The sequence below is a fragment of the Sardina pilchardus genome, chromosome 9, assembly GCF_963854185.1.
Source record: "Sardina pilchardus chromosome 9, fSarPil1.1, whole genome shotgun sequence".
Taxonomy (NCBI): Eukaryota; Metazoa; Chordata; class Actinopteri; order Clupeiformes; family Clupeidae; genus Sardina; species Sardina pilchardus.
In genome coordinates, this window is record NC_085002.1 from 34,363,777 (window position 1) to 34,381,130 (window position 17,354).

The 17,354-nt window shown below is 43.0% G+C and overlaps 1 long non-coding RNA gene across 1 annotated transcript; it reads right to left on the minus strand.

The window, feature by feature from the left end:
- Positions 1–7,920: 7,920 nt before the first annotated feature.
- LOC134092349 (uncharacterized) lies at positions 7,921–9,148 on the minus strand. The gene is made up of 3 exons (XR_009940210.1): positions 8,698–9,148; positions 8,518–8,611; positions 7,921–8,359 (listed from the first exon to the last, which is right to left on the minus strand). It is a non-coding gene; the product is annotated as an uncharacterized LOC134092349 (long non-coding RNA).
- Between the last annotated feature and the right edge of the window lie 8,206 nt (positions 9,149–17,354).

The window sequence follows — 17,354 nt, forward strand, 5'->3', positions numbered from 1 at the left end:
GGGTTAAATGATCCTCTCCAGTAGCAGTAGACTAGTGTCAATAGCATGTAATGCCTCAAACACTTGATTTTGAGAGAAGGGTTGAAAAGTAAACTTAGAAACATGGTCCCTTTACACTCTTTATCAAATAATGCCCAGCTTCAACAAAATGTCTATTGATACAAGGGTAATCCTATTCTGTTCAAATGTAAAACAGTCATCATATTTGATATGAGTGGGCAGAAAATATTATGTACGGCCAACAAATCGGAACTACTTCATAGCCATGCGTGTATCTAAGTTAATGCACACCTTATAGAACGCAGGACAATGGGGAACTCAACCGAGCAGTGGAATAAATTTTTTTATTTTCGAACAGCTAAGGGGGTTTTAGGCACTTTGCTTTGCGTCGTGCCTAACAACGCCCCTTAGCTGTTCGATTATACAGTATAAAGCACGGCCTCTCGGGGCTTATTGCTTAAATAATGACCGCTGAAAGTATAATGACCGCTGTCAATGGCAACGGGTTTTGTGCTTTTAATTCACGTCTTTCATATCAATCTGCAACAAATCCCTTCGCTGTTTGCAATAGAATTTCATTGAAAGTAAAACTCAGCTACTACAACATTGTATCTACGACAGCAGCAATATAGACGAAAATGATAGTAGCAGTGGTATAAGCGGGATAATCAACTCCGCGCCGTGCGTTTATAGGAAAATAATGCACTTATCGAAGCCTGCGGCATCAGGACCTTATTACCACTTCGAACATGCATTATTTTCCTATAAACGCACGGCGCGGAGTTGATTATCCCTTACTAATACCACAACACACTGCAAAAACAAAATCTAACCTAATCTAAGTGTTATTAATCTCATATTAAGATAACTCTCTTTTTTATTAGGTATTGTTTTAGTATGAAGAGACTTATCTACCATACTTACCATTTTGACTTTATTTAAGAACACACCCATTTCAAGGAGTCTCAAGACAAATTTACTCAACACACTGGCAGACAAATTTTCTTAAAGAAATCAAACTCGTCTTAAATTGAGTTCGATGATTTTATGAGAAAACGCTGGGTAAGTCTCTTTATACTGAAAACAACAGCAACTAGATTTTTTGTCATGATACATTTTATTAGATAGGCAGTTTTTGCAGTGCACTCACTACTTATTTGAACAAGTGTTATTAATCTTATATTATTATAATCTAATTAATAATATAATTATATTAGCCTGGCAAGCCAAACTACACAGAAATGTATAGTCTGGGGTCGGACCATTCACCGAGCTGAAGCCTGTGGGTGGGATGAAAAGTTGTCTTTCAAACTGCCTCTGCACGTAGGCTAATAGGCCAGCATTTGTGACCAATCGTAGCCGGTCGGCAAAACGGCAAATACATCCTTCTTTAAAACGAATGACTTGAGTGCTTCTTTCTGCTCAACCTTCAAAGAAAAGCCCAAGTCTAACTCTTCCAAAGCCGATTCAAACGAGTGCGCTTCGTTAGGCTCATCCATCTTTTGTTTTTCTCTATGGTTGTTGAACACGGTCTCACACCCAACTTGTCGAACGAGGACGCATGGTCCAGCCCCCTGGCGTCAATATCGGAAGCCGAAGGTGAGCTAAGGCGGGCTCAAGGACTCCGTACACAGATAGAGCATTCTGATTGGCTAGGCTGGCCTGGAGCCTAGCGCAGGCTTGGCCTCAACGGTGTGACCCTAGACCAGGGATGGGCAACTTTCATGACTAAGAGGGCCACATTTTTTTTATCATCACCATCAGAGGGCCAAATGTGGCTGCGCACTTCCGCACATCTGATGCTGCAAAATAATTCTGAATATGAACGAAATATGTCAATTTTCATGCTCAAATGCATTTTTAACATAGACTTCCTAACAACAAATACAAGTATTTTACAGCCAGTGATATAGTTTCTAGCAGCTGATATAGTTTCTAGCAAAACTTGACATGGGTTTGCCTTACCATTCTGTGAACAGACACTGCTTCCGATTTTGACTGAAAGGTAGCCTACGGTTTTCTAAATGAGTTTTCTTCCATGTGTGCACTGTTTTTCCTCGACGATGGTAAAGGTCAGAGGCCCCGAGATTGTTTGCGAGGCGCTATCTATCGGCGAACAGTATAATTACAATGACGGTGCGGTAAAAAAAAAAAAAAAAAAAACCCGCATTTTTATCACAGTAAAAATAATGATCATCCGCGGGCCGCCAGTTGCCCATCCCTGCCCTAGACCATTTCGCTAGGCAAAAATATTTTTGCCCACTAGGGTGCGTCTAGATTTCTAGGCTATAATTATATATAATTATAATCTCATTTTTGATCTTGCACAGCTGCTATAACTCTTATATTACTTTTCTCTATTTTGTCCATATATTTCATAATGACCAATGACTGATGCCTGTTACCCTATCTACTTATCCTTGCACTGCTGCTATAATTCTTATCTATCTATCTATCTATCTGGTATTGTTTTGAGAATAAAAAGACTTACCCAGTGCCTTTTCAGCAAGATTATTTTCACTTGATTAAAGCAAATGTTACCTACTTGTCTAACTGAAATACATAGGGCTATCACACTGCAAAAACTGATTTCTTTTTAAGAAACTGAAAAACCATTATTTCTAGAAAAATTGTTATTTTCATGAATCTAATATATCTTTTCTTAATAAGATTTACCAGCTAATATCAAGCTTGATTTAAATAGTAACAAGGTGAGAACATATTTTGTGAATTATCCCAGCAAAGGAACAATATATATATATATATATACACACATATACACATATATTTCAGTTAGAGAGTCAGACCCATGTTACTCATGTTTGATGTCAGAAAGTTGTTTCAGTTCAAGAAAGACCCAGCAGCTGGAATGGAACTATTATTGTCATTATTATTATTATTATTATTATTTTAAATTTGGTCTGTGTGACTATTCTATCCACTAGTCTTGTGGATTGATGTTGTTCTTCATTTGAATGAATGTTGATTAAAAAAAAATCTCTTAATAAAGAAAGAAATGCTTAAAACAAGATGCTTCTGGTGCCTTAATTTGAGACACTCATTTGTGTGCTGTTTTAAGATATTGTGACAGTGCATTTTAACTTCACAACGAGTTTGGCGAATTAATATTCAAGTGTGATACGGCCAACAAATTGGAACTACTTCATAGCCGTGCGTGTATCTAAAGTTATTCCACTGCTCGGTTGAGTTCCCCATTGTCCTGCGTTCTATAAGGGTGTGCATTAACTTTAGATATACGCACGGCTATGAAGTAGTTCCATTGTTTTTGACCGTATCACACTTGAATATTAATTCGCCAAACTCGTTGTGAAGTTTAAATGCACCGTCACGTTACATAGAAGCTGTAAAATACAGACATTCAGATCATAGTAACGTTTAACATATGACAGAGGTGTCATTTAGCTAGTTAGGTGGCAGTAGGCTAAGAAAAATAGCAATCTTTCAAAGTTAACGTTCATCAGAATCCTGGGATGTGCCAGCTTGACAACGGGAGAACGTGCATTAACTTTGAATAACCGCACGGCGTGTCGTCCATTATCCCGCACTTAATGCACACCCTTATAGAACGCAGGACAATGGGGAACTCAACTGAGCAGTGGAATAAGTAAGGGATAACGGCCGACGAGGTGACCGGTTCGATGGAAATAATGGCTAGGTGGAGGTCTAGAACTCCGGCGACGTGCGAAGCACGGAGACGGAGTTACCTCCGCCGTGCCATTATTTCCATCGAACCGGTCGACCTCGAAGGCCGTTAACCCGCTTATCTCCCGTTTGTATTCATAACCTGTATATTTAGAACATAGTTTTATTCCACCGTTGCGTCCGTTAACATCGCTAAAACTGTCTTGACTGTGGGACTACTTTCCGCCACATATCAACTTTCTACTTGCAGGACAAAACTGCCGTTACTAGTTCTAAATGGATGGTTGCTATGGCCAAAAGCCAGTCGTTAGTTCTAAATGGCTGGTTGCTACGGCCAAAAGCCAGTCGTTAGTTCTATCTCTCCCGTTGTCAAGCGGGCATATCCCAGGATTCTGGTTAACTTTAACTTTGAAATATCGCTACTTTTATAGCCTACATTGCATCAAACTAGCTACAATCCACCTCCGTCATATGCTACAATGTTACTATGGTTCTGCACGTCTGTATTTCAGCTTGGATGCAATGTGACAGTTCATTTAAACTTCGCAACGAGTTTGGCGAATTAATATTCAAGTGTGATACGGGAACTACTTCAAAGGTAGCAGGTTATACGAAGTTAATGGCCACCCCATCAGCCAATCAGAGAAGAGATTTCCATTGTTGAGGGAGATAAAACAAAACAAAATAAAAGGTATTAATTATAAAAGTCAGTTCATTTAAGACAATTAAATGCTTACTTTAAGATTATTTTTGCTTGTTATTAAGGTAATAAATATGATTTCATTGGTTGTAGTAAGCTCAGTTTGCCCAAATTCTAGCCTTTTTGTGTAGTGTTAGGGCACATTGTGATTTTTCAGTGGCTAGAATTTTTTGCTAGTTTTAAGAATTCCAACCTAGTGAATTTGGCTACATTTCATGTAGAGAAACTAACCTTTGATATTTACAAATATTTGCAAATTCATTACAAATCCAGCAGAAAAAAGATAACAAGAGTGAATATTGTATTATGACTATGACTGCTTTCACACACAGCATATCCGCCTGAGACCCGACAATTCATTTTTGTCCTCTGTAGTGGACATCAATCTAAGTCTTATGAATGAAATACCATTCATGCCAACTATTTCAATCCTTTTGTACTCTCAAGAGGACATCATTGGCTTTCTGGTGATACCACAATTATGTGGGTTGGGTTAACAGATTTTACAAATGTTATTTTCAAAATGGCGGCTATTGAGTTTTTTTCATTTCATGGCAACAGAGGTAATTGACCATTATTTGTCATTATTGTGTTTTATTGCAAATAGTCAATTAGTCTCATCTTGAATACAGAGAGATTTCAGAAAGGTCATTTTAACACCTTCAAAACACAACTTTTGTTCAATGTCCCCTGTAGTTGACATCGGGACTTTTAAACCAATTTCTAAGTTTTAGAAGGCAGAGGGTTGAGTGAGACAACAAGGGCTTTTCTACTTATTTCTAATAAACAAAAAGAGATACAGGATAAAAGGGGATCCATTAAGGTACAATACAGCCCCAGAAGCAGTGTGTAAGCTAGAGCTCTAAGGTTTATTAAGAAATAAGTACATTGTAGATGAATTTGACTTGATGTACATTACCCAATTTGTAAAAAGGTGTATTTTGGGTAACTGATTACTCCATTTACCTGTAAATGATTATTTGTCACTACTAAAAGTGCTTTCACATTTACAATTTATCCATTAAGCATCCCTTCAGTGTACCTTTCTAGGATGCCCTAACTAACGTTTCATTCATCTCTTGGATCTGTTGCACAGGGGTCAGAGGTGAAAAAAATAAGAGAGTCCCTATCATGGTGTAGACTCTCTGATGCCCTCACAGCAAGCCATTGCACTTCTTCAATACAGGTTTATTACACGGAGAGTGTAGTTACCCCTCCAACCCTAAAATCTAGCTCTACAGTGTGCCATGCATGCAGACTGGCTGCAACACCAATGAGCCAGGCTCATTATTATGGCCGTCTGAATGCTTATTCAGCCATTATGGCAACACTTCATTATAGAAGCCATCTCTGAAAGCTATATTAAAAACACTTGAGGGGGAGCAAAGCCTTTCTTGGCCCACCTATTTGCCTGTAATATCTCACATACCCTAACACTCCATTGACTGCAATACTATTACTACACATTCATAATTTCCATAGGGTTAGGACATTCGGATAGTCCCGATGTCCACTGCAGAGGACATCTGATAAAACAGCAATTAAGAAATCTTTTTTGATTTTTTTGGTTTCTTTGTTTCTTTAGACCAGAATACTTAAATCATCTAAAAAAAATCTTTATTTATTTATTTTTTTTTCCTTCTGGGTCTCAGAAGGATATAAGGAACATCTTTGATTCCTGATTTGCTGATATCAGGGGTGTGTATACCCAAATCACAAGTCACACACACCTGGATATATTGGGGGTACTCCTATCACCCTTGGATAGACTATCATATTAGATCTGGATCTGCCGAATTGACAGTCATGCATGCCCTACGCCCACAATAGCATAAAACATCACTGATAGGCTACTTGCCATTGGATTATGACTTACTATGAAATTTCAGGACTTTCCATTTTAGACCATTTGAAGACTCTGTTTAGGCCTAGGCTAGCCTACCTGTCTAATAAGGCTATCTTTGTTATGATTAAATTCCATTGATACAGTAACATTGAGATTTTATAGTTGCTTTAGGCTTAGCCTACTAGACTTTTTATTAATATGTATGCAATGCGTTGGAGGAATAAAGTCCACATTTTAAATCATCTGCTTTCCTCTCATCTCTTATGCTGTCTGTCAAATTTATTTTGGTGAATCTGTAGTTGCATGTTGAGCATAGTTTCATACTATGCTAGCAGAACAAGCTATGGCTTCCTTGTGGGCCAGCAAGGGATCAATTGTACTAGTTACTGGTCTTGTTGGATTCTTTAGTGGTTTGCGTTGTGTTTTAGTTTCAATGTTCTAATGTCTGAATTGAAGTTGTTCAGTAAAGTTGACGGCTGTATCAGGATTGGCGATTGAATGATGATTTATTGTAGTTAGTACAATCAGTGAATAACAGAACACCGGCTAAGTCTCGCTTAGTAAAACCGAACAGAGTCTAACTCCTTGTGATTGCTATCAAAAGCGTGGCGCACAGTATCTCCGCGTAAAGCCTACCTTACATTGCCAGACTTTGCAAAGATTTGGAAAAGATTTTTGAAAGACTACAGTCTCAGACCCTCTCACATCTAAAGACAATTCATTGAGTTTTTAGTCACAGACTAGTCACAGGCCAGTCTCAGATTAGGATTTTGCAAAGACTGTGGTCACTATTTACAAGACTGCTGCTAGATTCCTTCAAATTATTTCCATCGTGCACTAGGCTATACGTCATCATCAACAGGAACTCACATGATAGGCTACTCATATCAAAGTAATTTTTTCGCGTTTCTGCAGCATTGTTTGATAGTGTGACATCACTAACAGATATAGAGTTGTTCTGTCACGTAGAATAGCCGACTAATAAATTATAAGAAATGAAATAACAAGTAATCATACAGGCTACAGCTGTCGCCTATTTTGCCCCTTCCGTTTTCGTGTTCGTCGACCGAGGTCACTATTGGTTTTTAATGTTCACGTCACTATTTGCATGAGCCACGACTGAAAAGACTTACGATAATATCAAACATGTTTGATATTGTCGTAACGGCAAAACTAGAAAAAGACTGACTCCGACAGACTTAAAACCGCTAAGATTGGCACCTTACACTAAACGATTTAGATGACGGGAGCGCGCCGAGATTCTAGTACAACTGGCAAGATTTCCGCCCGATTTTGGAAAAGTAGTCGCCGACTGTTAAAACAGACCAAAATCGTGCAATGTAAGCCAGCCTTTAGATGCTGCACGCTTGGCTTCTCGATCCGTCTCCGAGTCACATCCCTAGTTCAAATTTAGTTATACATTCTAACAGTAAACAAGTCCATGTATAGGCAACAAGTTAGGATACCAGTTCAGACCAGATGGCCAACCAGACACAATGGCTCCGGCCCTCGGCCCATGTTATCTGGAAGTTCCGAGCTACAAGGCCTTCTCTGATGTAAACAGGCCAATATGTGCACCTATATGTAACCCCTAGGGGGGAGTGTTGAGTAAATTACGGGTTTAAACCTGAATTTGGATGTTAACCCCCAAGATGACCAGCAGGCTTTCCCAATAAAGAGAAATAAAAATGGAGAGAGAGAGGGACTGGAGTATTATCAAAAATAAAGACAATGTTTATTGTATTTTAAACAACATACACAATACGACAGACAGTAGGCCTTCAGGGCAACAAATTCACGGTGGAGGGCAATAAAGATCACAGCAAAAGGTGTTTGGATGAATAGCACACGGTAAACTTCAGAAATGACTCAGTAAGCAAACACTCGATAAACAGCACATCAGCCACACACAAATCGGTGGAAATCACTCTCAGCAAGCCAATGGCCACACAAGATTATTGTCCCCCCCTCCCAGAATATTGCACTGACCCAATGGCCTAAATAAATAGCACATACAATAGACATACAAACATTGAACAGTAAGGACGGCCCCTCTAGGCAACAAGGTGGCTAAGCCACACGCTCACACAAAAGCTACTAAAATCAAAGCACAGGAAAAACAGTGGCTAAGGCAGCGGATGATGGTTCTCCTGCAAGAAAAACATGGCCATAATGTCATAAAAATACAGACATAGCAGACTAAAGCTGTTTGCCAGCGAACTGATTAAATTACTCCCAGCTGCAATGGTCTACTATTGGCTATGATCAATGAACAGGGCGAGAAGCTAAAGTAGCATACGTTACCAACCTGGAGAAACGCAGGCCGCCGTGCTGAGCCGGAAAACTATTGTGGTTTTCGGTCACGTCGTGGACCCGCTTTTACAATACGTTCACAGGCAAAACTACAATACAAAACAGTATCCAATCGTAAGCACTCCGCAATAAACAAACAACCAAACGTGAGGGAGAAAGGAATCCATGAACTTACATCCACTGCACAACAAACACGCAATTGACTCGTAACGACCTCTCACTCTATATAGGTGGCCACTGTGAACAAAATGCAAATAAACGTGACTCATAAGGGCAACTGCCTATGGCTAAAGTGCGGACAGGTTGCACATACGTAAAAGCAGGGAACTTACGTTTTTGTTGAAACACACGGGCCCACAGCCAAAAAGTTTGTCAGGCGAAGTTTGGACACAAACACACACTCCAGTGAAGGATCACAGGCACCAAGCCAGGGTTCACTCGCACAACAAAAGAGCTCCTGTGTAGGCTACAGCCAAGTAACGAAAGGCACTAATCAAGACACCGGAAGACACGGCTATATTTAACTGGGCAGCGCCAAGTGGCACCCACCTGATCCAATCAAGGTGCAATTCTAATCGTCTCCGTCCTACCCATTACATTCACCCCTCCTTGAATGTCACCGTCCCGGTGACTAGGACAAGGGTCAAACCCATGGCCTGAACACAGCACTATGTGAGTAGATAGTCAGATCGCCCTCTGCAGGAGCCACCAAGGGTTGCCCAACAGTCGTACAAGGAAGGTTATGGGGATTAGAGTGGTGCCCTGCATTTCTTCTAACAGATTTTCTTAGAGCCAAACTATTGCCAGATGTTAATGACTCAACCTCAGAATCTAAAGAATCAGCTGTTGGACTCTGTTCAGAGGTGGTAGGGCCCAGCTGGTCTAGAACGACTGGCTGCTGCGTTGTAACGTCGGAAGTAGTAGATGGTGTTAGTCTACTAGCGGGAAGGGTCACTGTCGGACTCTGTACTGGTGTGTTCGGGCCCGTCTGTTCTAGAGCAACTGGCTGCTGCACCGAGAGATCAGAAGGGGTAGGTGGTGTTAGTACACTTACTGGAGGGGTATCAAAAGCCACTAATACCCCCGAGCCATCATCATCATCCATACTGCCATTAAAGTCACCCATAAGGTCATAGACATCATCTACTGCGGAGCCCACCGGGCTTACACTAGGCATTTCAACCACAGACAAGAGATGGGGTGGGTCTGGATCAGTTGGGAGGGGACGCAGTTCCTTTCGGTTGATGTTCTTTGCGGGACCTGACTGACCTCTCGGCTTAATGCTATAAAGTGTGCCAACCTCATCAAGACACCCAACAATCTCATACACCACATTTTCCCAACGGTCACTGATCTTATGGCGGCCATGCGGGTGACTGCGGCGGTACACCAATGTACCCGGAGGCAAGATGGGCAAGGGGACCGAATGGTTCTTGGCTCGTTGTTGAGCTGCTGCCTCTAACTGGGTTCGGGCCTGGCTATAGATTGCCGAAAGGTGTTCCTGGTGTTCTCGGACCCACTCCACAGTGGTCAAGTCTGAGGGATCGTCACTTATACCCAACAAGGAATCAAGCGGAAGGGTGGGTTTACGTCCAAACATCAGTTCATACGGGGAAAACCCCGTAGACTGGTGGGCTGTGGTGTTATAAGCAAACAGGACTTTTGGCAGATGGTAGGGCCACCGCTTCTTCTTATCAGGGGGTAAAGTGCGGAGCAAGTCGTGCAGGGTGCGATTAAATCTCTCGCACTGCCCATTACCCTCTGGGTGGTAAGGACTAGAACGGGATTTACGGATTCCATAGACTCTGCACAGATGTTGAAAAAGCTCACCTTCAAAGTTACGCCCCTGATCTGTATGGATGCGTTGCGGGACGCCATAAGTGTAAAACCACTGTTCCGTCAAGACTCGAGCTACTGTTGCTGACTTCTGATCTACTGTAGGATATGCTTGTGCGAATTTGGAGAACACATCTGTGACGACCAAAAGATTCTCCTTTCCATCACTGGATTTCTCCAATGTGGAAAAGTCAATGGCTACTATTTCCAGGGGCCTCGACGCCAATAGGCTACCCATAAAGGTCCTCAATTTTGGCTGGGTTGCCTTGGCTACCATACACCGCCGACATTCGCGACACCAACGATCAACGTCTTTACGCATTAAAGGCCAATAACAACGTTGACGAACAAGGCTAGTTGTGCGTTCTGCCCCCTGGTGGCCGTGGCTGTCGTGCAGAGCCGTGAGCACCTCTGCCATCAGGCTCTGAGGCAGTAATAACTGCAAGACTTCCGTAGTGCTACCAGGGGCATGCGTTTTCCGGTACAAGACGCCTTCACGAACAACTAAATCTGCCCATTGACGAACAAGCTCTACGACCGCAGGAGACTCATGAGCCCTTTCCAAGGCTGTAGGGGGACTACCCCTCTTCCAATATACTAGGAAGGCCTTTAGGACAGGATCCTCGGCCTGCAAAAGTTGGAGGTTGGCCCTGGTCCTCGTTGGACAAGCATCTATGGCCTGCACATCAATCGATGGAGACGCGACTACACTCTTGATCTCAACTGGTACAGAGATACCTGAAGCTACCTCTTCCATGGATGCTGGAACTGGCGGCTTTGGCAGACGCGATAAGGCATCCGCGTTCTTATTACATGCACCAGGACGATATTCGATGGTGAAGTCGAAGAGAGCTAGTTGCGCAGCCCAGCGTTGTTCGACGGCACCTAATTTAGCTGTTCGTAAGTAGCAAAGTGGGTTGTTATCAGTCAGGACAGTAAATTTGGTGCCAAGCAGGTAATCTCGAAACTTGTCTGTTACTGCCCACTTGAGCGCTAACAGTTCAAGTTTCATGGCTGAATAATTATTCATATTTCGCTCAGTCGGGCGCAAGCCTCTACTTGCATAAGCGACTGGACGACGCTGCCCCCCATCCAGTCCCTGGGATAGAACTGCGCCAAGCCCAAGCCCACTCGCATCTACTTCAAGCACAAACGGTTTGCTGAAGTCAGCATAGCTCAATACGGGCGCGCTTATCAGTTTCTGTTTTAGAGTTTTAAAAGCTTGATCGCAGCCCCAATCCCAGTGGTCACGCAGGTTGGTGTTACTGCCTGTCCTACTCCTCTTAGGGTTTGGCTGCAGTTTGGCGACCAATTTATGAAGAGGGGCTGCATACCTCGCAAACCCCTCCACAAAACGCCGATAGTATGATGCAAAGCCCAAAAATGATCTTAACTCTGTCACTGTAGATGGAGTGTCCCACTCTCTGACTGCCTTGACCTTATCAGGGTCTGTAGAGACCCCAGAAGCTGAGACAACATGACCCAGGAACTTTACTTCAGGCTGAAAAAAGTGGCATTTTTTAATTTGAGCTTGAGTCCGTGATCGCGCAGACGACTAAACACCAACTCCAGGCGTTCTAGGTGTTGTTTGAACGTGGATGAGAAGACCACCACATCGTCCAAGTACAGGAGGAGGGAGTGAAAACGCTGATCACCGAATATTCTTTCCATTAATCGCTGAAAACTCCCAGGCGCATTACATAATCCGAAAGGCATTCTTTGGAACTCAAATAGACCAAACGGCGTGCAAAAGGCGGTCTTAGCGCGGTCCTTCTCAGCAACTGACACCTGATTATAACCGCTCGCTAGATCAAGCGTGGAAAAGAGAGATGCGCCTGTGAGGGCATCCAAAGACTCCTCAATCCTCGGCAGAGGAAAAGCATCTTTCCTAGTCTTTGCGTTTAATTGTCGGTAATCGACACAAAGGCGAATGGATCCATCTTTCTTTTCCACAACTACGATGGGCGAGGAGTAAGGACTACAACTCTGTTTCACAACTCCCTGCTCTAGCAATTCTTGGATGTGCGTCTTCACTACATCGTACTGGGATGGTGGAAGTCGCCTATAGCGTTGCCGCACTGGTGTATCATCAATCAACGGAATCTCATGCTCCAGTAAATCGGTACAACCCAAAGGCCCTTCACTGCAGCTAAACGTGTCACTATACTTTTGAAGTAGAGACTTGGCTTCGCCTTGCTCAGGTTCAGTCAGATTAGGCCAAGAAAGGTCTGCAAACTCAACTAAGGGTGCTGTAGTAACCTCCACTGATCGGATAAGTGCGATGGGGCCTTGAACGTCATTTTCTTCCTGAAAGCAGAAGGACTTACTAGCAGAACATGCTGCAATCAGGTGTATTTCCCCCAACAGGGTGCGAGGTTTTACCCACCGATCTTCAGTACCCACGTTCACCACCGGCACGTCCACGGTGCCATCTCTGACAGGAAGCAGCGAGGTTGGAATAAGTAAGTCTGGTGGCAACTGCCACCCTGTCCCTACTGGTTCCAAAAGCACAGAAGAAATCAATGGGCCGAGTCCCTGTCTACAGGTAGCGGGCACAAGCTTTAAAGAGCCAGCTGGGACACAGGTGGAAGACCCAGGAGCAGTCAAAACCCTGCCCAGAACACCGGAAGTGGAGAGGTCCTCGAGGCGTTGGCACGCTAATAAAGCATGTTCCCAAACAGTTGGGACTGTCTGTGTGGTAGAAGTAAATAGACGGGTACCGTCTTGGCAGAAGAATTCCCGCAGGCAACAACGGAGGACATTCATCCCAATCAACCCTGGGACAGACTCCTTCTTCGCTTTGGGTGCAGAGCCCAGTGGGTCTTGAACCACCAAGACACCTACAGAAGGAAGCACTCTTCCCAAGACTTCTACATCCAACTCAAAGTACCCTCGGTATGGAATGTCTAACCCGTTGGCCGCTTTTAACTGTAGCCAACCACAGGAACGTAACCGGTCATGCCCCAGGACGCGGAAGTGCTTATTAAAAAACGACTCTGTGATGGTGGATACCATAGAACCAGTATCTATAAGGCAGGTAACAGTGACACCTCCCATTCGAACATCTGCCACAGGACACTCGCCTATCAATGTAGAAGGGCATGGCAAAGTAGATCTAAATGAATTTGAGCCGATCAAACCCCCTTCTAGTGCTTGACTCCATGCACTAGAGGGTGCTAGTTTCCCTGCTGCCCACTAGCGGAGCCACCCCGCCCATTCCCTACCGCCGGCCTGGACATAAACCCACTGCGTGACGCCTGTCGTGAACCAACCTGGCAGTCTCTCGCCATGTGGCCTACCTGTTCACACCGTAAGCAAATAGGTCGGCCATCTGCGTCAAAACGGAATCGCCTCTGAGAATTAGCTGGCCTATTCGATAAATTAGATGGCCCAGGGCCAGAGGACAAATGTTGGAGGATGGTATCCAATTGGGCCTGTTGCCTGCGTAGGCAGTCTTTAAGCTCAGTCAGATCATCTTTTGGTGTTGCTACCACGGCCTGGGCTTCTGCCTGCCATTCTCCCGCTAACCCTGGACTAGCATCACACGAAAAAGCCCTTGCACGAACAGGACGGGCCCCCTCTCCATCCTCAGCCCATCGAAATGCCTCACGACGCAAATCCAAAAACGAGGACTCAGGATTAAGGCGGATATATTGTCTTAACTCTCTGCGCAGCATTTTATCCCTAACATTTTCCACGAACTGGTCACGGAGGACAGAGTCAGGTTTAGCAATGGCATTTTTATGTTTACGTTTAACAACCTCCATCAACGACATCAGTGAGTGTGAAAATTCACGCAACGTTTCTCCCTCCCGTTGGCGGCATTGGAAAAATTTCTGTTGAGCGTCAATATAGGAATGGCTACAACCAAAAGTCTCGGTCAAAATGGAGAAAATCTGTTCCGGCTCAGCTCGTTCTGCATTTGGGCGAAGTTTAATTTCTAACTTTGCTTCCCCGTCCAAGAGATCATATACAAAATGTGCTTGCTCGCTAGTGGACATGTGCCTAACCTGTAAACATCGACGGACCTCCTCAATCCATTCTTCTACTGGAGGGGCCTCCGAACTACCAGCAAACCTAGGGTATTTACGTTCTCGAGGGACATAAACATACCTTAATCCCTGTTCTACCTCCCGAGTAGGTGCTAAATTTCCCTGTCGTAGCCTTTCATTGTCAGCTTGCAACTGCCTAAGCTGCTCCGTTAGCTGCCCGACCTGTTCCTCCAATTCCTGAGACATTGTAAACAGGGCAAGACCAGAGAGGGAAGAAAAAAAAAAGGTTGTGATTATTAGTATTATTAATTTGTTTGTTTTTAGATACAAATTACTTCACTTGCAGCAGTGTTACTGTCCATGCACAATCCTCAACCACTGTTTTTCCTGTACCACCTTCACACTCAAAACAAAAACAAGCAAACACGCATACACGACATACACAAAAATGATTCTTACACCAGTCCCAATCAATCCTGCCCCGACTACGCCAAATGTAACCCCTAGGGGGGAGTGTTGAGTAAATTACGGGTTTAAACCTGAATTTGGATGTTAACCCCCAAGATGACCAGCAGGCTTTCCCAATAAAGAGAAATAAAAATGGAGAGAGAGAGGGACTGGAGTATTATCAAAAATAAAGACAATGTTTATTGTATTTTAAACAACATACACAATACGACAGACAGTAGGCCTTCAGGGCAACAAATTCACGGTGGAGGGCAATAAAGATCACAGCAAAAGGTGTTTGGATGAATAGCACACGGTAAACTTCAGAAATGACTCAGTAAGCAAACACTCGATAAACAGCACATCAGCCACACACAAATCGGTGGAAATCACTCTCAGCAAGCCAATGGCCACACAAGATTATTGTCCCCCCCTCCCAGAATATTGCACTGACCCAATGGCCTAAATAAATAGCACATACAATAGACATACAAACATTGAACAGTAAGGACGGCCCCTCTAGGCAACAAGGTGGCTAAGCCACACGCTCACACAAAAGCTACTAAAATCAAAGCACAGGAAAAACAGTGGCTAAGGCAGCGGATGATGGTTCTCCTGCAAGAAAAACATGGCCATAATGTCATAAAAATACAGACATAGCAGACTAAAGCTGTTTGCCAGCGAACTGATTAAATTACTCCCAGCTGCAATGGTCTACTATTGGCTATGATCAATGAACAGGGCGAGAAGCTAAAGTAGCATACGTTACCAACCTGGAGAAACGCAGGCCGCCGTGCTGAGCCGGAAAACTATTGTGGTTTTCGGTCACGTCGTGGACTGTCACATTAAAGGCATAAAAGCCCAAAAAATATACTTTAAAAAAAAAAAAAAAAAAAAAACAAGGCGTCAAATGAAATTAATGTCAAACTATATGAGAACCGCTAATGTTAAAGAGACCCTATGCAACTTTTTCATAGTCATAAAATCGCTTAGAAATCGTTGTTTTGCTTGACTGACCAGTTTTATCGAAAACAGTAACATTTCCTACCGCCCCCAGTGCCCCTATCCGCTATTGCAACCTTGCAGTTTATTCAGGAGGCGATCGCTCCTTGTTTACATCTGGAAGGCTGAGACGCGTAAGGAGCAAAAAGAACCACGCTTGCAATTTATATATTTATATATAGCATATATATGTATAAATATACACGCTAAAGCTGTCGGGGAAGCTCTGCAGAGAAATATGCAAGCATAAAACGAGCGAAAACGAAAAACGAAACCGAAACCGGAGATGAAATCGCCAATCCTGCATAGTTTCTCTTTAAATATCAGAATAGTAATGATAATAATGATAATAGCATACTAAGCTAATGTTAGGCTACTATTGTTTTGACACCTTTACCAATCACTTTGGTAGGCATTTTAATGTGACAATAATATGGCAACAGTAATCTGGCATGATATGCATGCTCACACAGAGCAATACCCATCCCCCATCCCTGACTGACTTTTCAACTCCAGCCACCTGTGACTTAAACCGTCACTTTTCTGTCATCCATCATGTATAAAGCCTACCTTACACTGACAGGATTTGGGAAAGATTCTTGAAAGATTGTAGTCTTTTAACTAATGCCCCTCATTCAGACTTTACTCAAAAGACTACAGTCTTTCAAGAATCTTTCCCTAATCTTGTCAGTGTAAGGTAGGCTTAAGCAGTACAAACTGCCATCACCATATCCAAGGTAAGAACTACATTTTTGTATGCCAATTACAAACAGGAATTAATTAGAAATATATTGTCTCATAATGTAATGTTAACCAAAACCATTAAGTAGCTAAGGGATAACGGCTGCTGAGGTGTCCTGTTATATGGAATTAATAGATGAGGGCGAGAGGCAAAGAAATCCCCGTAAAGGGGAGTTTCCTCCACCCAAGTGAAGGGTAGTGTTAAGCCATCTTTAAACCGGAAGACTTTGACAACATTTGGGAAAGATTTTTGAAAGAATGTAGTCTTTTGAGTAAAGCTTAAATGGAGGACATTAGTTAAAAGACTCTTTCCCAAATCTTGTTAAAGTATTCTGATATGGGTATCATTAGACTACTACATGTTCTTCATTTCATGGTTCTTATCTGCTTGCGTTATGGAACAGTGTGCCTTCCATGGCACACCTCCCCCCTCACCCCAACATTCCAAATCAATTGTATTCGGTTGTTAAGTCCGACGTCACGGACCCAGCAGCTATTTTGTGAAAAGACGTTTATTAGTGCAGCCAGACGGGTTTTGCTACTTGTAAACTTTGTCATCACCACCTTCGTTTTAGCGGTTTAAAAACAAATTCGCTAAACTTTAACTGTAGTAATGTGATGTTGCACTGTTTTAATTCAGGCATTTTAGATAGGCCCACCAGGGGTCCTCGGGGTCAAGTATAAATAGATAGCAGGTATGCTGCCAGTGTATATGAGTGATGCAGCAAGTGTTCAATAAAGTGGAACCTGCGAAGTTGACTACGAGTCACTTTATTACATTGGCGACGAGGATGACTACAGTTTAAGAGTTATA